At 45.9% G+C, this 24,069-nt stretch overlaps 1 pseudogene; it reads left to right on the top strand.

Moving 5' to 3' along the window:
* Positions 1-12,085: 12,085 nt before the first annotated feature.
* On the top strand, positions 12,086-21,407 carry LOC123497239 (uncharacterized; annotated as a pseudogene).
* The last annotated feature ends 2,662 nt before the right edge of the window (positions 21,408-24,069 follow it).

Here is a 24,069-nt window from a genome sequence, read left to right as displayed (position 1 = left end):
AGATAATATCATCAACATATATTTGGCACACAAACAATTCACCATCATAAGATTTAGTGAAAAGAGTAGGGTCGAGTGAACCGGGTTTGAAGCCTTTCTTCATGAGGAATTCCTTCAAATTATCATACCATGCCCGAGGGGCCTGCTTGAGGCCATAGAGGGCCTTATTGAGTCTGAAGACTTTGTCAGGATGCTTTGGATCTTCAAAACCTGGGGGTTGAGCAACATATACTTCTTCCTCAAGCTTACCATTGAGGAATGCACTTTTCACATCCATTTGATATAAAGTGATATCATGATGGTTAGCATAAGCAAGTAATATGCGAATAGCTTCAAGTCTGGCAACAGGTGCAAAAGTTTCATCGAAATCAATTCCTTCAACCCGTGTGTAGCCTTGAGCTACAAGCCGTGCCTTATTCCTCACCACAAGGCCATTTTCATCTTGCTTGTTGCGGTAGATTCACTTTGTGCCAATGATATTGTGCTTGCTAGGATCTGGACGTTTAACCAGTTCCCAGACGTTGTTGAGTTCGAACTGATGTAATTCTTCTTGCATGGCCTAAATCCACTCAGGCTCCAAAAATGCTTCATCTACCTTAGTGGGCTCTGTAATAGAGACAAAGGCATAGTGCCCAGAAACGTTAGATAAATGTGAAGTTTTTGAGCGTGTGAGAGGACCTGGTGCTTCAATGTCATTGATGATCTTTTCAACTTGCACTTCTTTTGCAACGCGAGGATGAGTAGGTTGTCGTCGAGGAATTTGATCAGCATTTTCTTCAGCACCATTTTCTTCAGCATTTTCTTCAGGTGCATTAGCTCGACGTTCTTCACGTTCTAGAATGAATTCTTCAACAGATTCTTCGGTAGGAATGACATCCTCAGTAGTCTTGAACTTGATAGTTTCCTCAGGTGCTGGTTCATCTATCATAGAGGGTAGGTGCTCTCTTTGCGGGCCATTAGTTTCATCGAACCGCACATCTACAGTTTCAACAACCTTGTGAAGAACGTTGTTGAAGACTCTGTGGGTGTGCGAGTCCTTTCCGTAACCAAGCATAAAACCTTCATGTGCTTTCGGTGCGAATTTAGCATTGTGATGAGGATCTCTAATCCAACATTTAGCACCGAAGACTTTGGAATAACTCACATTGGGTTTCTTGTCAGTGAGGAGTTCATAGGCAGTCTTCTTGAAGAATTTGTGAAGATATACCCTGTTGATGATGTGGCACGCAGTATAAATTGCCTCAATCCAGAAGTGACGAGGCGTCTTGTACTCATCAAGCATAGTGCGTGCCATCTCAACGAGAGTTCTGTTCTTGCGCTCCACGATGCCATTCTGCTGAGGAGTGTAAGGAGCAGATAACTCATGAGTAATACCAAGTTCATCAAGATAGTCATCAAGACCAGAATTCTTGAAGTCAGTTCCATTGTCACTTCTGATGTGCTTGATCTTCACACCAAAGTTGGTTGAAGCCCTCGAGGAAAATCGTTTGAAGACTTCCTGCACTTCATGTTTGTAAGTGACAATATGTACCCATGTGTAACGAGAGTAATCATCAACAATAACAAAGCCATAGAGAGATGCGTCATTTGTGACTGCTGAGTAATGGTTAGGACCGAAGAGATCCATATGAAGCAATTCAAATGGTCGAGTAGTGGTCATGATAGTCTTCGCTGGATGCTTAGCCTTGGTCATCTTTCCAGCTTCACAGGCACCGCATAAGTGATCCTTGAGGAATTTGACATTCTCAATGCCAATGACGTGCTTCTTCTTCGCAAGCATGTGCAAATTCCTCATGCCTGCATGACCAAGTCGTCGATGCCATAGCCAGCCTTCTGAAGCTTTTGCAAGTAGGCACACGGCTGGTTGCGGTCCTGTAGAGAAATCAACAATATACAAGTCTCCTCTCCTAAAGCCTTCGAAGACTTTGGAATTGTCAGCTTCCATAACCACAACACAACGATACTTGCCAAAGACAACAACCATATCAAGATCACAAAGCATTGAGACAGACATGAGGTTGTATCCTAAGGACTCGACAAGCATGACTTTGTCCATGTGTCGATCCTTTGTGATCGCAACCTTACCTAGGCCTAATACCTGACTTTTGCCTTTGTCAGCGAAGATGATATGCTTCAGATGCGATGGTGATAAGGGAGCATCCATCAATAGATTCTTGTCACCAGTCATGTGATTTGTACATCCACTATCGACGACCCACTCAGTGGCTTTGGGTTGATCATCCTGCAGATGAATTAGTGCAGCTTACGAACTTCATATACTTCATATGTGAAGAATATGACATCACAATTCATCAGACCAATTTCATCAAGCAATGCAACAGTTAAAACAATATGAGGACGTGAGAAATGAAAGTTCATTTCTTCATGATTAGCCTGCGTCCTTTCAGGCACTTTTTCAGGTCTCCAGCAAATTCTTCACACGTTTAAGTACGTCTGGAGACCTGACCCTGCATAAAAGATTAGTTTTTTTTCTTCACCACCCACATCTGAAGGGGTGGCAAAGAGTTCATCACTCTGCGAGCTCCATACGAGAAAGGTGGCATAGAAGCCAATCCATTTCATTTCACATAAGAGGAGTTAGGGTAAGCATATGAATAAGCAGAGAAATTCTTCGAAGACTTATGAACATAATGATTAGAAGAATAATGCTCATATTCATAGCCCTTAGCTCTTCCCTGCGAAACAGAGTTGTTAGCACGATGAAGTTCATATGAGGACTTTGATCCTTTTGAGGAATATGATCCACGTGAGGAATTCGATCCGTATGAGGACTTGGATCCATATGAAGAATTTGGTCCGTATGAAGAATTTGATCTGGGGTTCCTATTCTTCACAGGTGGTGTCATGAGGACATTCACCTGAAGACTTTCAAGGCACCTTTTGGGAACCCAGATTTTCTTCATAGGAGAACCGTTCCTGCAGTTAGTGCCAACATATCTAGCAAATACTTCACCATTCTGATTTTTAAACAGTTTATAGTTGGAGTCAAATGACTCATTAGAAGAATGAGAAGATTCACATGTAAAGCCAGATAAATTAGATGGATCAACTGGAGGTCCCTTTGCAGCAACCCATGAGGTTTTGGGGTACTGCTCAGGCTTCCAATATGTACCATCAGCATTGAGTTTCCTCTCAAAGGCAATACCCTCTTTCCTAGGGTTCCTGTTGAGGATCTGCTTTTTAAGCACATCACAAAGAGTCTGATGCCCTTTGAGGCTTTTGTACATGCCTGTCATGTACAATTTCTTCAGCCCTGCATCGTCAGTGATACTAGCAATGTCCTCAGATGAGGAATTAGTGATAGCAGAGACAGTTGAAGAATTTGTAGCATTAGAAGCATTTGAACATTCAGGTGAAGAATTAGCAGATTCACGTTCAATGCATTTCAAACATGGAGGAACAAATTCTTCCTGAGCAGTGCTGATTTGTTGAGCAAGTAATGAATCGCGCTCCTTTTGAAGATCTTCATAACTCACTCTTAGCTTCTCAAGATCTTGCTTTCTTTGAAGAAATTCATAAGAAAGCTTCACATGATCAGACAAGAGAGTGTTATGATGACCTTGAAGGTTGTCAAACCTAGTCTGAAGTCTCTGAAGATTTTCAGTCAAGGTTTTAGTGCGATCCATTTCTTCACCCAACATATCATCACTTTTGTCTAGCATGTTTTGAACCTTTTCAAAAGCCCTTTGTTGTTTCACAGCAATCTTAGCAAGTTTAGAATAGCTGGGCTTAAGGTTTTCATCAGATTCATTCTCACTTGATTCAGAGGAGGTATATTTGAGTACCTTGGCACCCTTTGCCATGAAGCAATAGGTGGGAGCGTAGTCATCATTGCCTTCATCAGCCTTGTTGGTGAGGTCATTTTCTTCAGTGTTGAAGATAGACTTGCTGACGAATAAAGTAGTGAGGGCTAGGCTCGCCACACCGGATTCGGAACCCTCAGATGCCTCCTCTTCCTCATTTTCTTCTGATTTAGCCTCATAGTCCATTTCCTTGCCAATGAATGCCCGAGCCTTCTTGGAGCTACTCTTCTTGTGAGATGAAGACTTTGAGGATTTTGATGATGAAGATTTTGAGGATTTCTTCTTTTTCTTCGCATCATCAGAACTGTAATCCTTGTATTTCTTTTTCTTTGATTCCTTTTCCCACTGAGGACAATCTTGAATGTAGTGTCCGGGTTTCTTGCATTTGTGACAAAGCCTCTTCTTGTAGTCACTGGATGAGGAATCATTGCTCCTTGAGGGTCTTCCAAAGCGACCACGTCTTGAGAACTTCTGGAATTTCGTCACGAGCAATGCTAGATCATGGCTCAGTTCTTCAGGATCACCAAGGCTGCTGTCAGAGTCTTCATCTTCAGACTCAGAAACTGCCTTGGCCTTTAGTGCACGTGATCTGCCATAGCTCGAACCATAGAGATCTCTCTTTTCAGCAAGCTGGAACTCATGAGTATTTAGCCTCTCGAGGATATCAGCGGGATCAAGTGACTTGTAATCAGCACGTTCTTGTATCATCAATGCCAGAGTATCAAATGAGGAATCAAGCGATCTCAACAATTTCTTCACCACCTCATGGTCGGTGATGTCAGTGGCACCAAGCGCTTGAAGCTCATTTGAGATGTCAGTGAGACGATCGAAGGTTTGTTGAACATTTTCATTGTCGAGTCTTTTGAAGCGGTTGAAGAGATTGCGAAGAACATCAACTCGAGAGTCATGCTGAGTTGAGACTCCTTCATTTACATTGGACAGCCTATCCCAGATAAGCTTAGCAGTTTCCAAAGCACTCACTCTTCCATACTGTCCTTTGCTCAGATGGCCACATATGGTATTCTTCGCTTGAGAATCGAGTTGCTTGAATCTCTTCACATCGGTAGCGTTCAGTGAGGGTGAGACAGAGGGAACACCATTTTCCACAACATACCAGAGATCGTTATCAATTGCCTCAAGATGCATTCGCATCTTGTTCTTCCAGTAGGGGTAGTCCGTCCCATCGAAGGTAGGACACCCAGCAGAGACCTTGATCATACCTGCGGTCGACATAACTAAAACTCCAGGCGGTTAAACCAAAATCACACAGAACAAGGGAGTACCTTGCTCTGATACCAATTGAAAGTGCGTTATATCGACTAGAGGGGGGGTGAATAGGCGATTTTTATGAATTCTTCACTGAGGAATTTGCCAGTGAGGAAATTCCTTGGAGAAGAACTACTTGCAGTGGAATAAGTACTCAAAAGTATGCATAGCAGAACACAACCATGGTCATCATGATGAAATGAAGACAAGCACAGAGTACAGAAGCGTAAACACAGGATAGCACAAGATAAAGACAAACAGACTGAAGAAATTGAACTGAGGAAATTGAGAAAGTCTTCAGTCAAAGTCTTCAAACACAGATATGAACAAGTGCACAACACAGTTATGAGGAAATGAAAGAGTTGAGGAAATAGAACCAGTAAGCTTGGTGAAGACAATGATTTGGTAGACCAATTCCAACTGCTGTCTCAGTTGTACGTCTGGTTGGAGCGGCTAGGTATTTATACCTGAGGACACACAGTCCCGGACACACAGTCCCGGACACACAGTCCTCACCATATTCTCCTTGAGCTAAGGTCACACAGACCTCGCCCAATCACTCGTGGTAAGTCTTCAGGTGAGTTCCGAACCTTCACAAACTCGGTCACTCGGCGATCCACAATTCCTCTTGGATGCTCTAGACCATGACGCCTAACCGTCTGGAAGTAGCACAGTCTTCAAAGGTAACAAGCGTCGGATCCACGCAGGATCAATCTCTTCAGTGATGCTCAATCACTTTGGGTTTGTAGGTGTTTGGGTTTGGGTTTTCCTCACTTGATGATTTTCGCTCAAAGTCCTCGGAGGATGGGATGCTCTCAAATGACAAGTGTCAGTTTCTCTTGGAGCAGCCAACCAGCTAGTGGTTGTAGGGGGCGGCTATTTATAGCCTAGGGAGCAGCCCGTCATGATAAGACATAAATGCCCTTCAATGATATGACCGTTAGTTGGGTAGATATTTTGGGACAGCTGGCGCATAGCACAACAACGGTCGGAAATTTGAGTATCAAATTCCTCAGGGCTATCATGTTCCTCACTGTGTAGGCAATCCGCACTGGCGAATTCCTAACTCCTCAGTCAGAATAAATTCCTCAAAGACCAGAAGAACTTAGTCTCTGTCACTGAAGAATATGACTGGACTGTATGAGATTTCCAATGGCTTCACTCGAAGGGATTGGTAGGTGTAGGATTTTGAGTTGAGCATCACATGGAAAATTTTCCTTAGTATTTCCTCGACCCCCTTTAACAGTACGGTGTTTCCTATGACTCAAGAAAGAGAAAATGAAACTACGAAAACAAAAGTCTTCACGCTTCATGTTCCTCAAACGAATACCAAGTCTTCAGGGTCACACCAATTTCTTCACTTTCAAAGTCTTCAGAAAGTCTTCAGAAATTCAAAGTCTTCAGTAGAAGAACTTCATTTTTAGGGGTCGACTTTCTCTGTAAATATCAAACTCCCCATAGACTTATAGACCTGTGTACACTCATAAACACATTAGTCCCTTAACCTATAAGTCTTCAATACACCAAAATCACTAAGGGGCACTAGATGCACTTACACTTTCGTCCCGGTTGGTGGCACCAACCAGGACTAAAGGCCTTGTGCTGGCGCTGTACGGTGGGATGTTTAGTCCCACCTCGCTAGTTGAGAGAGCTCGAGAGTGGTTTATAAGCGCTGCTGCGCCCGCCCTCTCGAGCTCCTCTCAACCGCAGGCTTTCGGGCCTAATTTGTCACTATGTGCCTGTGGGCCTACTGAGCCTGCTGCGGGCCTGAATCCTGGCCCATGGTTGGGTTTCTAGTCATATTCAGGCCGTGGTGTCCCAGTAGGTGGAACTTTTTTATTTTTTTGTTTTCTTTGTTGCTTTATTTATTTTATTTTGTTTCTACTTATAACAAAACACTTACTGTTGCTATTTTTATTTATTTTATTAAAGTTTATTATTTTACTTTATTAAAGTTTATTTTGTTTCTACTTATTTATTTTTATTTTATTTTATTTTATTTTGTTTCTACTTATTTATTTTATTAAATTTTATTTACTTTTCTACTTATTTATTAAAGTTTATTTTGTTTCTACTTATTTATTTTATTTTGTTTCTACTTATTTATTTTATTTTCTTTTTTGCTTTTTTGATTTATTTTATGAAAATTCTTTTTGCTTTTAATGTTTTGAACAAAAAATACTTTGATAATTTAGTTGCATAAATTTTATACAATTTTGGTTTCAATAATACTAGAGGTTTATAAAAGCTTTTTAGTTGAAGCCTTTAGCTATTAGAGTTTCATTAAAGTTTTCTACTTCATTCTTTTTTCTATTAGAGTTTCATTAAAGTTTTCTAGTTCATTCTTTTAGTTTATTATTTTTGCTATTAGAGTTTCATAAAAGTTTTCTAGTTCATTCTTTTTTATATTAGTTCATTCTTTGAGCTAAATGACCCTGAAATTGAAAAGCATTTCAGATGAACTTTGAAGAGGTTGAAAATTGGCATGGTATTTTTCATGCATTACAAATGAACTCTTAAAAGGTTGAAAGTTGGCATGGTATCATCATTTCACCCACATAGCATGTTCTAAAAAGTTGAGAGGGTTACGACAAAAACTAGATGCACTTCGTGTACAAAACGGACAAACTCTTTCGAAGTATCAGGGTTTCATACGGAAACTCGTTTGTTACATGGATATTCTAGATCAAAGGCATCATCATAATAGTCGTGGAGAGAAAGTCTTCACTTTTTCTTCACTTATGTCCTTTGCTTATTGCGCCGTAACCATGGATAATCTTCATCGTTTAACAGGGTGCTTGGGCCAGCCTTGACTTTCAAGGGAGGAATTTGATGAAACTTTTAATAATCTTCGAACATGTCTGTCTTGCCCTCCACTCCCACGATGTCTCTTTTTCCTGAAAGAACTATGTAGCGCTTTGGCTCATCCTATGATGTGTTCGCTTCCTTGTCTTTTCTTTTTCTCGGTTTGGTAGACATGTCCTTCACATAGAAAACCTGCGCCACATCATTGGCTAGGACGAATGGTTTGTCTGTGTACCCAAGATTGTTCAGATCCACTGTTGTCATTCCGTACTGTGGGTCTACCTGTACCCCGCCTCCTGACAGATTGCCCATTTGCACTTAAACGAAGGGACCTTAAAATCATGTCCGTAGTCAAGTTCCCATATGTCCACTATGTAACCATAATATGTGTCCTTTCCCCTCTTGGTTGCTGCATCAAAGCGGACACCGCTGTTTAGGTTGGTGCACTTTTGATCTTGGGAGATCGTGTAAAATGTATTCCCATTTATCTCGTATCCTTTATAAGTCAATACAGTCAAAGATGGCCCCCTGGACAACGAGTACAACTCATCACAAACAGTATTGTCACCTCTGAGACGTGTTTCCAACCAACTGCCGAAAGTCCTGATGTGTTCACATGTAATCCAGTCGTCACACTGCTCCGGGTGTTTGGAGCGCAGACTGTTCTTGTGTTCATCGACATACGGGGTCACCAAGGTAGAGTTCTGTAGAACTATGTAGTGTGCTTGAGACCAAGAATGCCCGTCCCTGCATACTATTGAGTCCCCTCCTAGCGTGCCTTTTCCAGTCAGTCTCCCCTCATACCGCGACTGAGGGAGACCAATCTTCTTAAGGCCAGGAATGAAGTCAACACAAAACCCAATGACATCCTCTGTTTGATGGCCCATGGAGATGCTTCTGTGGCACCCCGGCTCAGAGAAATCGGAACGCTCCGTATTCCAGCCCAGAGATCGAGGAGAAGTCTTCTGGAATACGGCACTGCTTAGCATAGAACAAACCAGCTTTCTATTATTACACGCATATGAATACAAGGTCTCCGATATTACAATGAATAACATCAGCACGCCGACACTACGCCATCCTCATTTGCTCTATGCAAGTAGCAGAACAAGTCGAGCCAGCGGAACAACTACTGGCAGCGGAACAACGAACGACGATGATGGACTCCAATCCGTAGGGACTCTGGCTGGAACGCTTATCCTAGCTCGCGCACACAGGAACCACACCAAACAAGCAAGCAATCGAGGCACGACCTGCAAACTGGCATGACACGCCAGGTCAGTACATTGAATGTACTTGCAAGCTCACAATAACCAGAAGTATTCAAGACAAACAACAACATGGCAATTACAGGTAAGCAGGAATTATCATGAGATCATCAGGATAACATGGCATGAACAACACGAACATGATATCGCTAGAACAATATGATCATGGCATGAACATATAAATCCGATGATACTAGGATGCAACATGATGACACTATATGCACCATTTATTCTGCTCAGGTTACCTCGTAACCATCACAGGCATCACTTACCAACCTCGGACATCACACGAGCATCTCAGGATCAAATCAAGCTTGGTATAAACAATACCGTAGTAATCATTAAATGACCACAAGGAGCTTGATTTTTACCCACGATTCTCACACAACATCACGAATATCCAACAACTCGGTATCCTCGATACCACGATGATCATTCACGGATCACAAACGGAACCACTCTGGACTCAACGGGTTACCTCGTAACCAAACGGTGATCATTCCGGCGATCACAACCATGACCAACACTTGGTCTCAAACGGTGATCTTTCCGGGGATCACAACCAACTTATCTCATCATAGAACCGGGGTTGTTATTAAGCACATTATTATTATTACTGTTGACTCACAGTGTGACCGACACGAACTGGGCCCTTATCCGCGGCACGGCTATCGATAGATTTAGTATACACTCTACAGAGGTTAGTACACTGTACCCACAGCACGGAACCCATGGCCTCGCACTTCCATTCGGGTGGACCAACGACGTTCCGACAAAACCGTCCTACTGCCATGACACTCTCCCAGCCACTCCGACCAACTCCCCTTTGGGCTAAGTCATGGGTGGCCCCGTGCCTACCAAAGACACCAACGGCCACCGTCGTGGCAAAACATAAACGGTCCCAAACGGGGACAAGGATCCATACAAGAACAACGGGCACACAAGGTTATGTCTGCTTACCGGGCCAGGGTACCGCACGCCCATAACCTTCCCTCGTTGGAGGCACCAGCGAGAGGCACGACAATAGACCCAGTTAGGACCTTCCCATAAAGGTAAGTGTGGTTGCACTGGTCAGCTCGATATGGTGGCACCATGACTCAGCCAACAGTTGTTCAAGTTCAATTTAATCCGGTTAAACTTGAATGCAAATATGCTGAGCCATGATAAAATAATATGATGCAATTACAATGCATGAGCATGATATCAACATAATCATGAGGGTACCACATAACTATCCATCATATCAACAATGAATCATATCCAACTGAGCATGGCATACTGACTAGCATGAACATCACAAGTACATACTTCTCCGAAACATAGCATGACCACTAGCATCAACAATAAATATCATTCAAGAACATATCAACAATGCCATCATGCAAGCATTTAACCAACTGGATGCAATGGAACATGCATAACAACGGTACTCGGGACAGACGACAGTCATGCACCGAAGACCATCACCAACATCAACATGTACTACTAGCAAGCATAAGCATATGAAAGGAATACTATCAACTAGCAGGGCATGATAACCAGGTGCATAACAACATAGCAAGAAAGTAAGCACTAACCCAGAAGCATTACCGAAACAATGATAACCATATTTTAAACAAGCAATCATTTAATAAATATTAAAGTTGAAAACCATGGCTACTGCATGACTATCATGCAAGTGGGTATTGTGGCTTGCCTGGGGGTGACGGAGACTCCGGAAAGAAGTGTGGTGAAGCCGTGGAACGAAACGTCGGACGGTTCTTTCTCGGAGGGGGCTGATTAGAGGCAAGGGCATAATGGTCATTTTCACTATGAGACCACCTAGTGAAAATGTTACCAAAAGATAGAGCTCGATAAGACGAAGAAGTGAGCGCTGGTTTCATCTCAAACGGAGTTACGGTTGAAAAGTTGTGAAGTGTAGAAGATCAGGGACCTATCGGTGAATTTTTTCCAGCAAACAGGCCCCTGGGAGGAAAAACAGAAAGCGTCTAAGCTGAAATACGTTTTCATAATAGAGGAGACGTATTCTGGGCCGCAGCAGAAGCAGAGTACGCTTTCGGAGAAGTGAAAGCGTATACCCGCCTGAAGCTTCACAGGATACACTTTCCTTTTGCGAAAACGCTTTTCAAGAAAACGTCTCCACTTAAAAACACCTGGGCCCGGCTTGTGCCACTTACCGGCGGGGTCCACGGGCAGGGGGAGGGGCCAGGCGCGCGTCTTCTTCCTACCCCCGTGCTCGCTCACGATAGAGAGAAGAGGAGGCCGGGGAGGGCGCTGCCGGCGCTGGCCCCGCTGCCTCCGGCCACCTCCGGCCTAGGCGAGGGCACCGACAGGCTCGGGGAGGAATGCCGCACCCGTTCAGAAGAAAAACGGCCGCCGGGGAGGAGTGGGGTGGAGGGGAGGTCGCGGCGACGAGGAGGAGTACAGAGGGCTCGGGCGACGAGGTTTGCCGGTGATGGGAACACTCTGGCGAGGGGAAAGGGGTGGGGCGGCTCAGTGGGACGAGAGGGAGGCTCTGGTGGCGACGGGAGGGAGAGAGGAGCACCGGATGGCTTGGTTGGGATGGAGGCAGAGAGGTGGAGGCGTCGGCTGAGCTCCGGGAGGCGCGGCCAGAGGCACTCCAGCGTCGAACTAGTGGGGTGGGGAGGACCGCGGGAAGGAGAGGAACGCGTTGGAGGGGTCAGGAGGTGGAGAGGTGGACTATGCTCGCCGGAATCAAGAAGACCGGCGATGGCCGAGGTGATCAGAGGCGAACTCCGGCGAGATCGGGTGACTCTGGTGGTCGAGGAGGCTTGGGGAGAGGCTGGTGAGGTGCGGAGGGGCTCGGGGGTCCTTATATAGGTGCGGGGGAGAGCTCTAGAGCTCACGAGCAAGCTCTCGACCGAGCTTTAATGGCGGGCAGAGGCTGGACGCAGCACGGGCATGGCGCTAGCGGCGCATTTAAGGCGAACCACGACGAAGCAGCGGTGCAGGGCGATGCAGTCGAGCACGGGCGAGCTCCAGGACATGAATGGAGGTCGAGATGAGGAGGGAGGAGACGAGCACAGTGGCCGGACCGAGCCAGAGCTTGCACTGTGCGTGATGCCAGCGTGATCACCACGGGCACTGGTGCAAACGGCGCGTTCTGGCCGGGCCGACCATGTCCAGTAGATAGACCGTCGTGCCCTTAGTCAAAATGAGGAAATAAATCGGTCCAGGGGCAAAGAAGAGATCTGCACTTAGATCCAAAGTAAATCAACAGGAAGGTGCTTGTAACTTGCTGTGGTTAAACCAGCTTGGTAACGTGGTAAATAGTTTGTCTGATGATGATCACACACTAAGGTGATGTTGATCACCAAAAATCAGACTAAGAGGAGGAGTTTAGATGAGGGTTGCTGTAGAAAGTGCAAAACTGGCCAGAATTAGGGATTTGGATGATACACTCACATACTTGATTGTCATGAGCTAAAATTTGGTAGAGAGGGGTTATATGATGGTATGAAGCTGCTTTAAAGATTTCATGCCATTTGGAAATACCAAAGTGGCACTTGCTTCACAAAGCTTCATTCTGGACAGAAACTTGGAAAATTTGCACAGGGCAATTGGATTAACCAATTGAGCTAAAACTTGGTGGAGCGCGTTTATATAGGTAGAAGCATGTCCTGGTAAAGTTTCAGCTCAATTGAAGCAATATAAAAATATAGTTGTTTCACAAACTGAAAATCTGACCAGAAACTAAGATTTGGGGCTGGGCTCACATAGATAAGTTACATGATCTCATATTTGGTGGAGAGTCATGATTTGATCATATGAAGGATCTTGCAAAATTGCAACTCGTTTGGATATGGCTAGCTTGTACTTCCTTCACAATCACTTCCCTCAGACAGGAACTTTGAAAATTTGCTCAGGAATATTTAGTAGGCAAATTGAGTTGAATTTTGGCATGAGGTAATTATTTGGACAGAAAAAGATGTCCAAGAAGTTTGGGTTGAATTGGACAAAGATAAATGGCACTTGCTTCACAAACTGCCATTCAGGACATAACAGAAAAGGAATTAATTGAGCATGGTGGGAAACATGGCCAACGATATATTTTGCCATATTTGAGGAAGATATGACCCAAACAATTTATGATAATTATTTGGGAATTTTAGGAGTGATAGAAATATAGGTTGCTTCACAACCTAGGGTTTTAAAGGTTATTCCTTTACCAGAAAAGGAAATATTCCCAATAAAAAGAATATTGGGTTAGGTCAAGGATGGAAATGACATGATCTTGGGATGATTATGAGGGTGACAAGCCACTATAAAACCTAGGAAGACATGATCTTCCCAAGTTTCAGAACCACACAGCCACGGAAAAGGAAAACAAAATAGGAAATCCAAGAAAATCAAAGGAAAAAAGAAAAGGGCAAAAATCCAGGCTGTTACAGCTTCCTTCTGGCCTAGCGCGGTTACGGACATATTTCTTTAGGACTCCCATGAACCTCTCAAAGGGGAACATATTGTGTAAAAATACGGGGCCCAAAACGACAATCTCGTCGACTAGATGAACTAGGACATGCGTCATGACATTGAAGAAGGATGGTGGGAACACCAGCTCGAAACTGACAAGACATTACGCCACATCACTCCTTAGCCTTGGTATGATTTCTGGATCGATCACCTTCTGAGAGATTGCATTGAGGAATGCACATAGCTTCACAATGGCTAATCGAACATTTTCCGGTAGAAGCCCCCTCAATGCAACCGAAAGCAGTTGCGTCATAATCATGTGGCAGTCATGAGACTTTAGGTTCTGAAACTTTTTCTCTGGCATATTTATTATTCCCTTTATATTTGACGAGAAGCCAGATGGGACCTTCATACTGAGCAGGCATTCAAAGAAGATTTCCTTCTCTTCTTTGGTAAGAGCATAGCTGGCAGGACCTTCATACTGCTTTGGAGGCATGCCGTCTTTTTCGTACAAACATTGCAGGTCCTCCCGTGCCTCCGGTGTATCTTTTGTCTTCCCATACACGCCCAAGAAGCCTAGCAGGTTCACGCAAAGGTTCTTCGTCATGTGCATCACGTCGATTGAAGAGCGGACCTCTAGGTCTTTCCAGTAGGGTAGGTCCCAAAATATAGATTTCTTCTTCCACATGGGTGTGCGTCCCTCAGCGTCATTCAGAACAGATAGTCCGCCGGGACCCTTTCCAAAGATTACGTGTAAATCATTGACCATAGCAAGTACGTGATCACCGGTACGCATGGCGGGCTTCTTCCGGTGATCTGCCTCGCCTTTGAAATGTTTGCCTTTCTTTCGACATTGATGGTTGGTCGGAAGAAATCGACGATGCCCCAGATACACATTCTTCCGGCATTTTTCCAGGTATATACTTTCGGTGTCAGCTAAACAGTGTGTGCATGCATGGTATCCCTTGTTTGTCTGTCCCGAAAGGTTACTGAGAGCAGGCCAATCGTTGATGGTTACAAACAGCAATGCATGCAGGTTAAATTCCTCCTGTTTGTGCTCATCCCACACATGTACACCATTTCCATTCCACAGATGTAAAAGTTCTTCAACTAATGGCCTTAGGTACACATCAATGTCGTTGCCGGGTTGCTTAGGGCCTTGGATGAGAACTGGCATCATAATGAACTTCCGCTTCATGCACATCCAAGGAGGAAGGTTATACATACATAGAGTCACGGGCCAGGTGCTGTGATTGCTGCTCTGCTCCCCGAAAGGATTAATGCCATCCGCGCTTAAACCAAACCATATGTTCCTTGGGTCACTTGCAAACTCAGCCCGGTACTTTCTCTCGATTTTTCTCCACTGCGACCCGTCAGCAGGTGCTCTCAACTTCCCGTCTTTCTTACGGTCCTCTCTGTGCCATCGCATCAACTTGGCATGCTATTCATTTCTGAATAGACGTTTCAACCGTGGTATTATAGGAGCATACCACATCACCTTGGCTGGAACCCTCTTCCTGGGGGGCTCGCCGTCAACATCACCAAGGTCATCTCGTCTGATCTTATACCGCAATGCACCGCATACCACGCATGCGTTCAAATCCTCGTACACATCGCGGTAGAGGATGCAGTCATTAGGGCATGCATGTATCTTCTGTACCTCCAATCCTAGAGGGCATACGACCTTCTTTGCTGCGTACGTACTGTCGGGCAATTCATTATCCTTTGGAAGCTTCTTCTTCAATATTTTCAGTAGCTTCTCAAATCCTTTGTCAGGCACATCACTCTCTGCCTTCCACTGCAACAATTCCAGTATGGTACCGAGCTTTGTGTTGCCATCTTCGCAATTGGGGTACAACCCTTTTTTGTGATCCTCTAACATGCGATCGAACTTCATCTCCTTTTGATTTTTGCACTGTCTCCTTGCATCAACAATGACACGGCGGAGATCATCATCGGGCACATCGCCTGGTTCCTCTTGATCTCAGCAGCTTCCCTCGTTGCAGCATCACCGTATTCAGGGGGCACATAGTTGTCATCGTCCTCTTCTTCTTCGTTGTCTTCCATCATAACCCCTATTTCTCTGTGCTTGGTCCAAACATTATAGTATGGCATGAAACCCTTATAAAGCAGGTGGCTGTGAAGGATTTTCCGGTCAGAGTAAGACTTCGTATTCCCATATATAGGGCATGGACAACACATAAAACCATTCTGCTTGTTTGCCTCAGCCACTTCGAGAAAATTATGCACGCCCTTAACGTACTCGGAAGTGTGTCTATCACCGTACATCCATTGCCGGTTCATCTGCATGCATTGTATATAATTAAGTGTGTCAAAAACCATTAGAGAACATCATGGATAGATAAGTGACCAAATTAATAGAAGTTCATCATCACATTAAAACCAAAGTACATACATAGTTCTCATTGAACAACATATAGCTCTCCAGAGCATCTAATTAAACCATACATTGAAACTATGTAAAACATTTCAATGCAACAACAAACGCGATCATAATCGCAACCAAGGTAACAATTCATCCAACGGCATAATGATACCAAGCCTCGGTATGAATGGCATATTTTCTAATCTTTCTAATCTTCAAACGCATTGCATCCATCTTGATCTTGTGATCATCTACGACATCCGCAACATGCAACTCCAATATCATCTCCTCCTCCTCCTCAATTTTTTTACTTTTTCCTTCAGGTAATTGTTTTTTTCTTCAACTAAATTTTACCTCTCGACAATAGGGTCGGTTGGAATTTCTGGTTCGCATACCTCCTAGATAAATAAAATCTATGTCACGTTGGTCGGCATAATTGTCATAAACAATAAATGAACCAAATAGTTATAAAAGATAATATATACCACATCCGAATCATAGACAGGACGAGGGCCGACGGGGGCGGATACCAAAACCATCGCACTATATAATAACACACAATAATAAAAGTAAGAAAATTAGACAAGTATCTATCTAAAGTAAGAATTTTTTTCTTTCAGAAAGAAGATAAGAACAAGAGGCTCACCACGGTGGTGCCGGTAACGAGATCGGCGCGGGCGATCGACAACGGTGAAGACGGGGACGGGACGTGACAGACCGCTAAACCTAGACAAATCTCGGGGAAAATGGAGCTTGGAGGTCGAGCTTCTAGAGGAGAAAGCTTAACTAGTGTGGCTCGGGCATTTCATCGAACACCTCATGTGCATAGGAGGTGAGCTAGAGCACCACAAAGCTCCCCCCTCGCCGGCCAGAAAAAACAGAGCAGTGTGGAGTGCTCTGCTGCGACGATGGGGTATACATAGGCAACTCATTGGTCCCGGTTCGTGGCTGGAACCAGGACTAAAGGCCCCCTTCTGTCCCGGTTGCAGCCACGAACCGGGACCAATGGCTGTGGGCCAGGAGCGAGGACCATTGGTCCCGGTTCGTGCCTGGAACCGAGACAAATGGGTCCAGACGAACCGGGACCAATGCCCCACGAGGCCCGGCCGGCCCCCTGGGCGCACGAACCGGGACGTATGCCCCCATGGGTCCCGGTTCATGACTCAACCGAGACTAATGGGCTGGCCAGGCCCGAACCAAAGCCCTGTTTTCTACTAGTGATCTCGGAGGCGAAAGTTTTGAGTGGTCCTTTTTCTCTCCTATTTTCATGCAAAGCAAATCCTTCGCACCATCACCGATGGTGAACGTAGTGGAAGAACAAAATAACTCCATGTAAGAGTTGACACAAGGAAGGTGAGATCCCACCAATCGGGGTTCTGGATCAATACATTGGAACCAAAGCCAATAGCGCATAAGCTACTGACTGAAACGTTTCAGGTCAACAATGTTGTGCCCGCCAAGAGCTTTGGGTTAGCAGAGTGTTTTCCTTTTGTCCAGGGAGTGCCCTCCAGACACATTCCCGACGTCATCTTCATGCCAAATGAAGTTGTGCGTGATCTTATTCAGCTTGGTGGTGGGCCATTTGGGAGTGGGAGTGTCGTGAGGTGGTAGGTTTCAATTGCTGTTAGAACCGATTTCGCCAAAGAATTTCTCCCAGGCTACAAGAGGTTTTTCCCTTCCATCCGGATAGCCGCCCCAAAATCTTGTCGATGAGTGGTTGAAGTTCTATTTTCCTTTTGTGGCAGGTGTGCAAACGGTAGGCCAAAGTACTTCCCGAGGAACGTGGCATTCCCAGCCAGAAAATTGAAAGGATGTCAAGGGGATCAATATTCTAGTAGCGTATTGGAAGACATCTATCTTCCCCGTGTTAGTGATCAATCCACTAGCCTCGCCGAAGGAAGCCAGAATCTCGGAGATAGCCGCTAGCTCGCTCTTATCAAGGTTTACGAACATGCCGGCACCGTTAGCATACATGAAGATTCCATAGGTGGTGGCCCGGACACAAATGCTTATGACCTAGAGGTCATGTATGCCATGTCTAGTCTTTTGGTTGAGAGACCACACTCCATTTGCCCAACCTATATTATTTTATTCTTTTCGTTGTCCCCTTGTCAAAATAATCCAAGTATGTATAAATCCATCCTTTGCAACACCCCTTTCGAAATATCCCTCGGAGGCGTGCTCACTCTCAATTTCAATCTCCATTTCACATTTTCATCGACAACAGGTGCTCACAATACATAATCAAAGAACAGTAAAATAAGATTAAAAGTAAAAAATTTGAAAGAGTTATGATTTTTTTGGCAACTACATTGTTGCCAATGCTCCATATACAACAATTTTTCATGAAGAAAAAATATTCTCATGCTCATAGTGCAAAAAAAAAATCGATAAAACATTGTGGAGCGCCTGTTTTGTTTTTCTGTCCAATGCATTAGGAGTGTTTTTTCTTCACGAAAATTTTCATGTGTGCAGAACATTGATCAATAGTTTTTGCTAAAAAAAATCTTTTTTTATTTTGTTTACTCTTTTGTGTTGATTTTACTGTTTATGTCAGGTGCATTTGAGCTCCAGACCATAGGAACGCCTTCGGCACATCATTTTTTTTTCTTGAATAAAATAAGGGCTGCCCCTTCCCAGTTTCCATTACGAAAACCCACTGGTTCTTTTTTTTTTTCAAGGGAGAAAACCCACTGGTTTAGGACCTAATACAAACTACTGCCCCTCCGCAAAAAAAACAAAATAAAAACTACTGCCCTTCAGCATATCAACTGCTTTTGAAAATTCATCCAGCTGAGTAATCTGAAACAAGACGTGCCCCGGTGCAAGCAGTATCTTCGTAGCTAAGCCTCGTTCTACGCTATGACGTACATGTGCATACGTCGGACCCTTGGAACCGAGCGATGAACCCTCCTCCCCGCAACCGCAACGACTGCAGATACGCGAATGTGCTCTCTTGTCTCAGACTTCCAAGCGGACTAGCTTTGATGCACTGCTTCTTTCGGTCCACCTCTCTCACTCTCTGCACATACGGGAGGTTCTGGCAAAATATCCACGTGCATTCGGTCCTAAGAATGCAGGACCACTGGTTGCAGCTGCTTGGATTTCTGTCCGATAGTCCAGATGGCACGGACGCACGGTCCATAGTAGGACGCGTTGATCATCTTAAAGCCAACTCCACCGCGTGACCTCATCCTGTCCCCGCGCGTTCGTTTGGGGTAAAACGGACAAACCAGACGCCCAGCGCGCGGGAGCAAACGGATTTTTGTCTGTTTTCTGTCCGCTTTCGACCCATCCCGGGCCCAAGTTTGTGCCGATTTTGGGGTGAAACGGACAGCGGGCGGACGGGCGGGACGCGCGCGCTTGTCCTCACCTGGTCCGCCTGTCAGTGGCACAAAGCAAAACCCTCCGCGCCCCATTTGTCGCCATTTCCCCCAAACCCTCCCACGTCCCGCCGCCCCCTCCCTCCCCCGTCCATGGCCGACGCCCGGCTGAATTCCGGCGGCCTGGCCGTCGACCCGCCCGGAAAGGTCAAGAAGAAGGCGGCCAAGGCGTCAAGGAAGCCGCGGTCGGAGTACACGCCGGAGGAGCTCGCCAAGTTGGACAAGGAATCGGCGAAGAGGAGGGACCGAAGGGCGGTCGTCAAGGTCAATGTCGCCGCGGCCAAGTTCGCCGTCGAGCGCGATGCGATAGAAGCCGCTCGGCGCAAGGCCGAGGTAGAGGAGAAGGAGGCCATCGTCAACAAAGCGCACACCCTCCTCATGCTTGGCATTTGTCGTCCGGCGGGTTTCTCTGCAGCGGCCGTCGGCCCGACGAGCACAGGCTCGTCAGTCGCCCGGCCTCCGCATTGCCAGTCGCCGACATCGCGGACCACGCCTATGTCGCCCGGCTTTCCCCCGCCAAGGCACAACGGCAAGACCCGTTTCTCGGGGTCGCCGGACGTTGGCGTGATCGCGCCGTCCATCTCGCGCCCCTCGGCCGTCATCGACCTCAACGTCACGCCTGGGTCCAGCAGCGGCGGCCGGCCCTCCGTCGAGATGCAAAGAAAGCAAGCACAGCCAGCGTTTACGGGCACCATGCCGCCCCCCGCGTCTTGTTCTACGGAATGCCAACACCAACGCCACCGGTCGACGACCCCTTCTACAACTTGTTCATGAAACATGTGATCTACGAAGGTGGACATGGCCGTGCCTACGATCCCGACGAGACCGAAAGTCAGGATGGCCGTGCCCAGTACGTTGCCGATGAAGAGGCCGACGACCGTGCTGACTACGACCATGGTGACTCGTGGCATGAAGACGATGACATCTATTGCGAAGGTGATGGTGATGAAGAAGAAGGCAATGACATTGATATTGGTGGCGAGCCATTGTTCATCGATGAGCTCACCCAAAGAGCGGAAGCACAAAAGAGGAGGAAGCGCATTCGCACGGGTTCATATACACAAGAGGAGGACAAGTTGATTTGCCAATGTTGGATGGAGATTAGCCAAGATCCGAGGATGGACGCGCAACAAAAGGGCCTTGTTTTTTGGACGAGAGTCCACAAAACTTTCCATGAAAGGAAGATGTTTGAGCCCTACCAAATTACAAGCAACCGTGGAATCACCTCGATTCAAAAGAGGTGATTGTTCATCCAACAAGAGTGCAACAAGTATTACGCCACATTTGAGAGCGTTGAAGCACGGCCCGTGAGTGGTCTCGGCGTTGGGGACATGGTATGCTCTCCTCATCCTAGTCCTTTCCTTGCTACGGCCATGAGACTTCGCCCTTGTATATGTTTGCATGTCCAATTCTTGTTGATCATGTGGTGTAGGCATTTTAATCTTTGGAAGCATTCAAGGCCCGGCACAATGACAAGCCATTCACTCTTACGCATTGTTGGACGATCATCAACAATTGCCCTAAGTTCAAGGATCAATACCGTGAACTTCAAAGGAAGAAAGGCAAGAAGACGGCCAAGTTCGCCGGAGGTGGAGATGGCGAGGCGTTGAAGAGGCCGAGGGGCAAGACCAACCCCAAGATGGACGACATACATGATGCCTCATCCATGGCCTTGCATGAGACTTTGCATGGCATGATGTCTCAAAAGGATGTGAGGGAGGAGAAGAAGCGGCAAAGTAAGGACGAGCAAATGAAGCAATACCTAGAGCTACAAAGGAAGAAGCTTGAGATGGAGGAGGCGGCCAAGAAGAGGAAGATCGACATTGAGGAGGCGTCCCGGCAAAGGCAGCTCGACATCGAGGCCGCCATTGTCAAGGCCAGGCAGAGGCAGCTCGACATCGAGGTCACCAATGCCGCAACCAAAGCAAAGGAGGTGGCCCTTGCGATCATGAGCGTGGACTTGATCAAGATGAGCGAGAAGACAAGGAGCTGGTTCGAGGCCAGGCAGAAGGAGATGTTCGACGCCGACGGCCTGAACTAGGTCGTCTGATCGGCCGTGTCCGTTCTCTTTTGGAGGTTGGCATGGGTGCCGCCCGCTGGGCCGCTGGCTGTGTGCCGGCGAGAAACACATTCATTTTGGAGGCTGACCGTGTTGCCGGCGAACAAAACTATTCATTTTGGAGGCTGGCTGTGTTGCCGGCCACTGACTGTGTTGCCGGCGTGAACTAGGGCCACTGGCCTGAACTAGGACTTGGTATTTGAAACGTTGTTTTGTTTTTAAAATGGAGGCGGACAAGATGAGGCAAAGGATGCGGCCGCGCGCTGGGCGCACGGCCACCGCATTTCAGAATACGCCCGGATACAACCCCATCGCCCTATCCAAACAGACAGAATCTGGGCAAAGCGGGCGTCCGTTTGGGATCGCGCGGTGGAGTTTGCCTAAGAAAGATAGCATCATTATCGCTGACGCCTGACGGACGGATCGACGGAACATATCTATCTCATACGGCTGTAGACCATGCACTAGAGCGGCGAGCGGTGCTGGTTTTGGATGCATGCTGAGTTGCTGACAGATAGTTTCAGTCGGAGCGTAGAACGATCGACCGATCGATCCCGGTAAACCGTAGGAACAAATCAAACAGATACTACGTACATTTGATTCCTTTGACTGCACAGACACACCGGGTCGCGTGCAGCTGAAGGGGTCCGTGACGCTGGTCGCTTTCGTTTCGACCTCGCCGATGGCGCCGACGTCGCTCTTCAAACTAACTTGCACAGCCACGGCTCAGCAAGTTTCTTGGAATGGATAGCTTCGTGCTTGTGCACACGTACTCAAGAGGGTCCTCAGGAACACGATCGCCTTGCATTCGTTATTCTAGCCTGTCATTTCATTCGTTATTACCCAAGAAGCGAGCCCAATAGAATGCGTGGTCTGTCCCAATTACTACTACGAGAAGATGGTGCAGATAACTAACTGCCTCTCTCGTACTGGATACGCCGATCGCGACCCTCAAGTACTACGTAATTTCTTGCCCCTGAAACTTGGGGTGTTTCTCTATCGATTTACTATCTTCCATCGCCTGTCAATTCGGCGCACGAGTCGTGCGTACGTGCACACTTAGCTCTATCCCGAAAGGGACTTGAGCAGACTTACGAAGCAATGTTTATTTTTACCGGAAAGGCTGCCGCAGTGATCTTTTACTAAGAGAAGAAAGACAGTGAACATCAAGGTAGAACTTAAGCCGGTGACTTGTAACGATATGATATGCGAGAGGCTAGCTAATTGATTCGAACGAGCTGTGGTAGTCTGGTAGAAGGGCGTAAGCATGCTAACGATATTTTTTACTCTGCTAATGCTAATGCTAATGTTCATTTCCTGCAAAGCTACTTCATATATACTCTAGTTCATAGATGCACGATGGCGTATTGATTTTGGATAACGCTAACGCCCGTACCTGTGGTAGGAGCCAAACCCGCCCACACGCTTTATAACATACAGACTACGCCATGTCACCGCATGCATGCATGTGAAAATCTTTTTGGATTTTCTGTTTTTAAAATGTTTTATCTCTTCAATGAAAAATCCGATTGAAGATCCGTTTTCACCATTAAATCCCTTACGGCGAGATCTTCGAAACTAGATCTCATATCAATATATTTTGACGAAATTTCTTTGGGTTAAAAGTTTGCCGTGTCTATTGCACATGAATTGCCATGATATTTACACTGAAGTTGCCATAATATGTTTCAGCTATTTTCTTCTACATTTAAAAGTAAATTTTGACATATTATAAAACGGGAAATTAAGAAACTAGACTTGCCATGCATCATAAACTAAAATTGCCATGATCCATGCACTTAAAATTGTCATGGTTCATACAAAAAAACATGGTCAAAGTACTGGAATTGTCATCATCAAAAAACTAAAATTGCCATGATCTACAAACTAAAATTGCCACATGGCAACTTTAATTTAAGCACTATAGCAACTACAGTGTAAACATCCTGGCAACTTTTGGGCAAAAAAAATTTCATCGAAACATATCAACATGTGGTCTAGTTTTGAAGATCTCGTTGAGACGGATTTAATGGTGAAAACGGATTTTTAATTCGCTTTTTAAATTAGAAGATAAAACATTTTTAAGCCAAAAACCAAAAAGATTTCAGCTGATGTCATCTGTTCATACGTGGCAAAATGAGTGATGAGGCGTATGGGCGATGTGCAAACGCCCACACGTGTGGGCGTTAGTTTTTCCGTTGGTTTTTGTCTGCAACTATAAAGTCTAAAAGCATCAGGGACAACGCGGGACGGTGGGCACGAACATTGACATCACACAGGCCCTCGGAGGAGGCTGGTACTCGTATGTTTCAGATGTTAGCTTCGGACCTTTGCCACATCATGAATATTCTTTAGTTAATTTCATTCATATCATGTACCTTTCAATGTTTTCTCTAATGATCTTCGCCTGTCGGCAATATCTTCATCATGAATTGGACCCTGAACAGCGGATCCCGGCCCTCGCTCTTGCGAACGCCCCGCTCCTAGGGTTCCCTCGCCGCCGCCGGCGGCTCCCCCGCGCGGCCGGAGCCCGTCGCCGCCGCTAGCCGGTGCCCGCTCCCCTATCCCTCCCCTCCCTTCCCCGTACCCCCGCGTCGCCTCCCCGAGTGGGGCGACCGGGGGCCCCTTCGCCGCCCCTCTCCAG

Source organism: Aegilops tauschii, chromosome 2, assembly GCF_002575655.3.
Source record: "Aegilops tauschii subsp. strangulata cultivar AL8/78 chromosome 2, Aet v6.0, whole genome shotgun sequence".
Classification (NCBI taxonomy): Eukaryota; Viridiplantae; Streptophyta; class Magnoliopsida; order Poales; family Poaceae; genus Aegilops; species Aegilops tauschii.
This window is presented reverse-complemented; position numbering and strand designations above follow the sequence as displayed.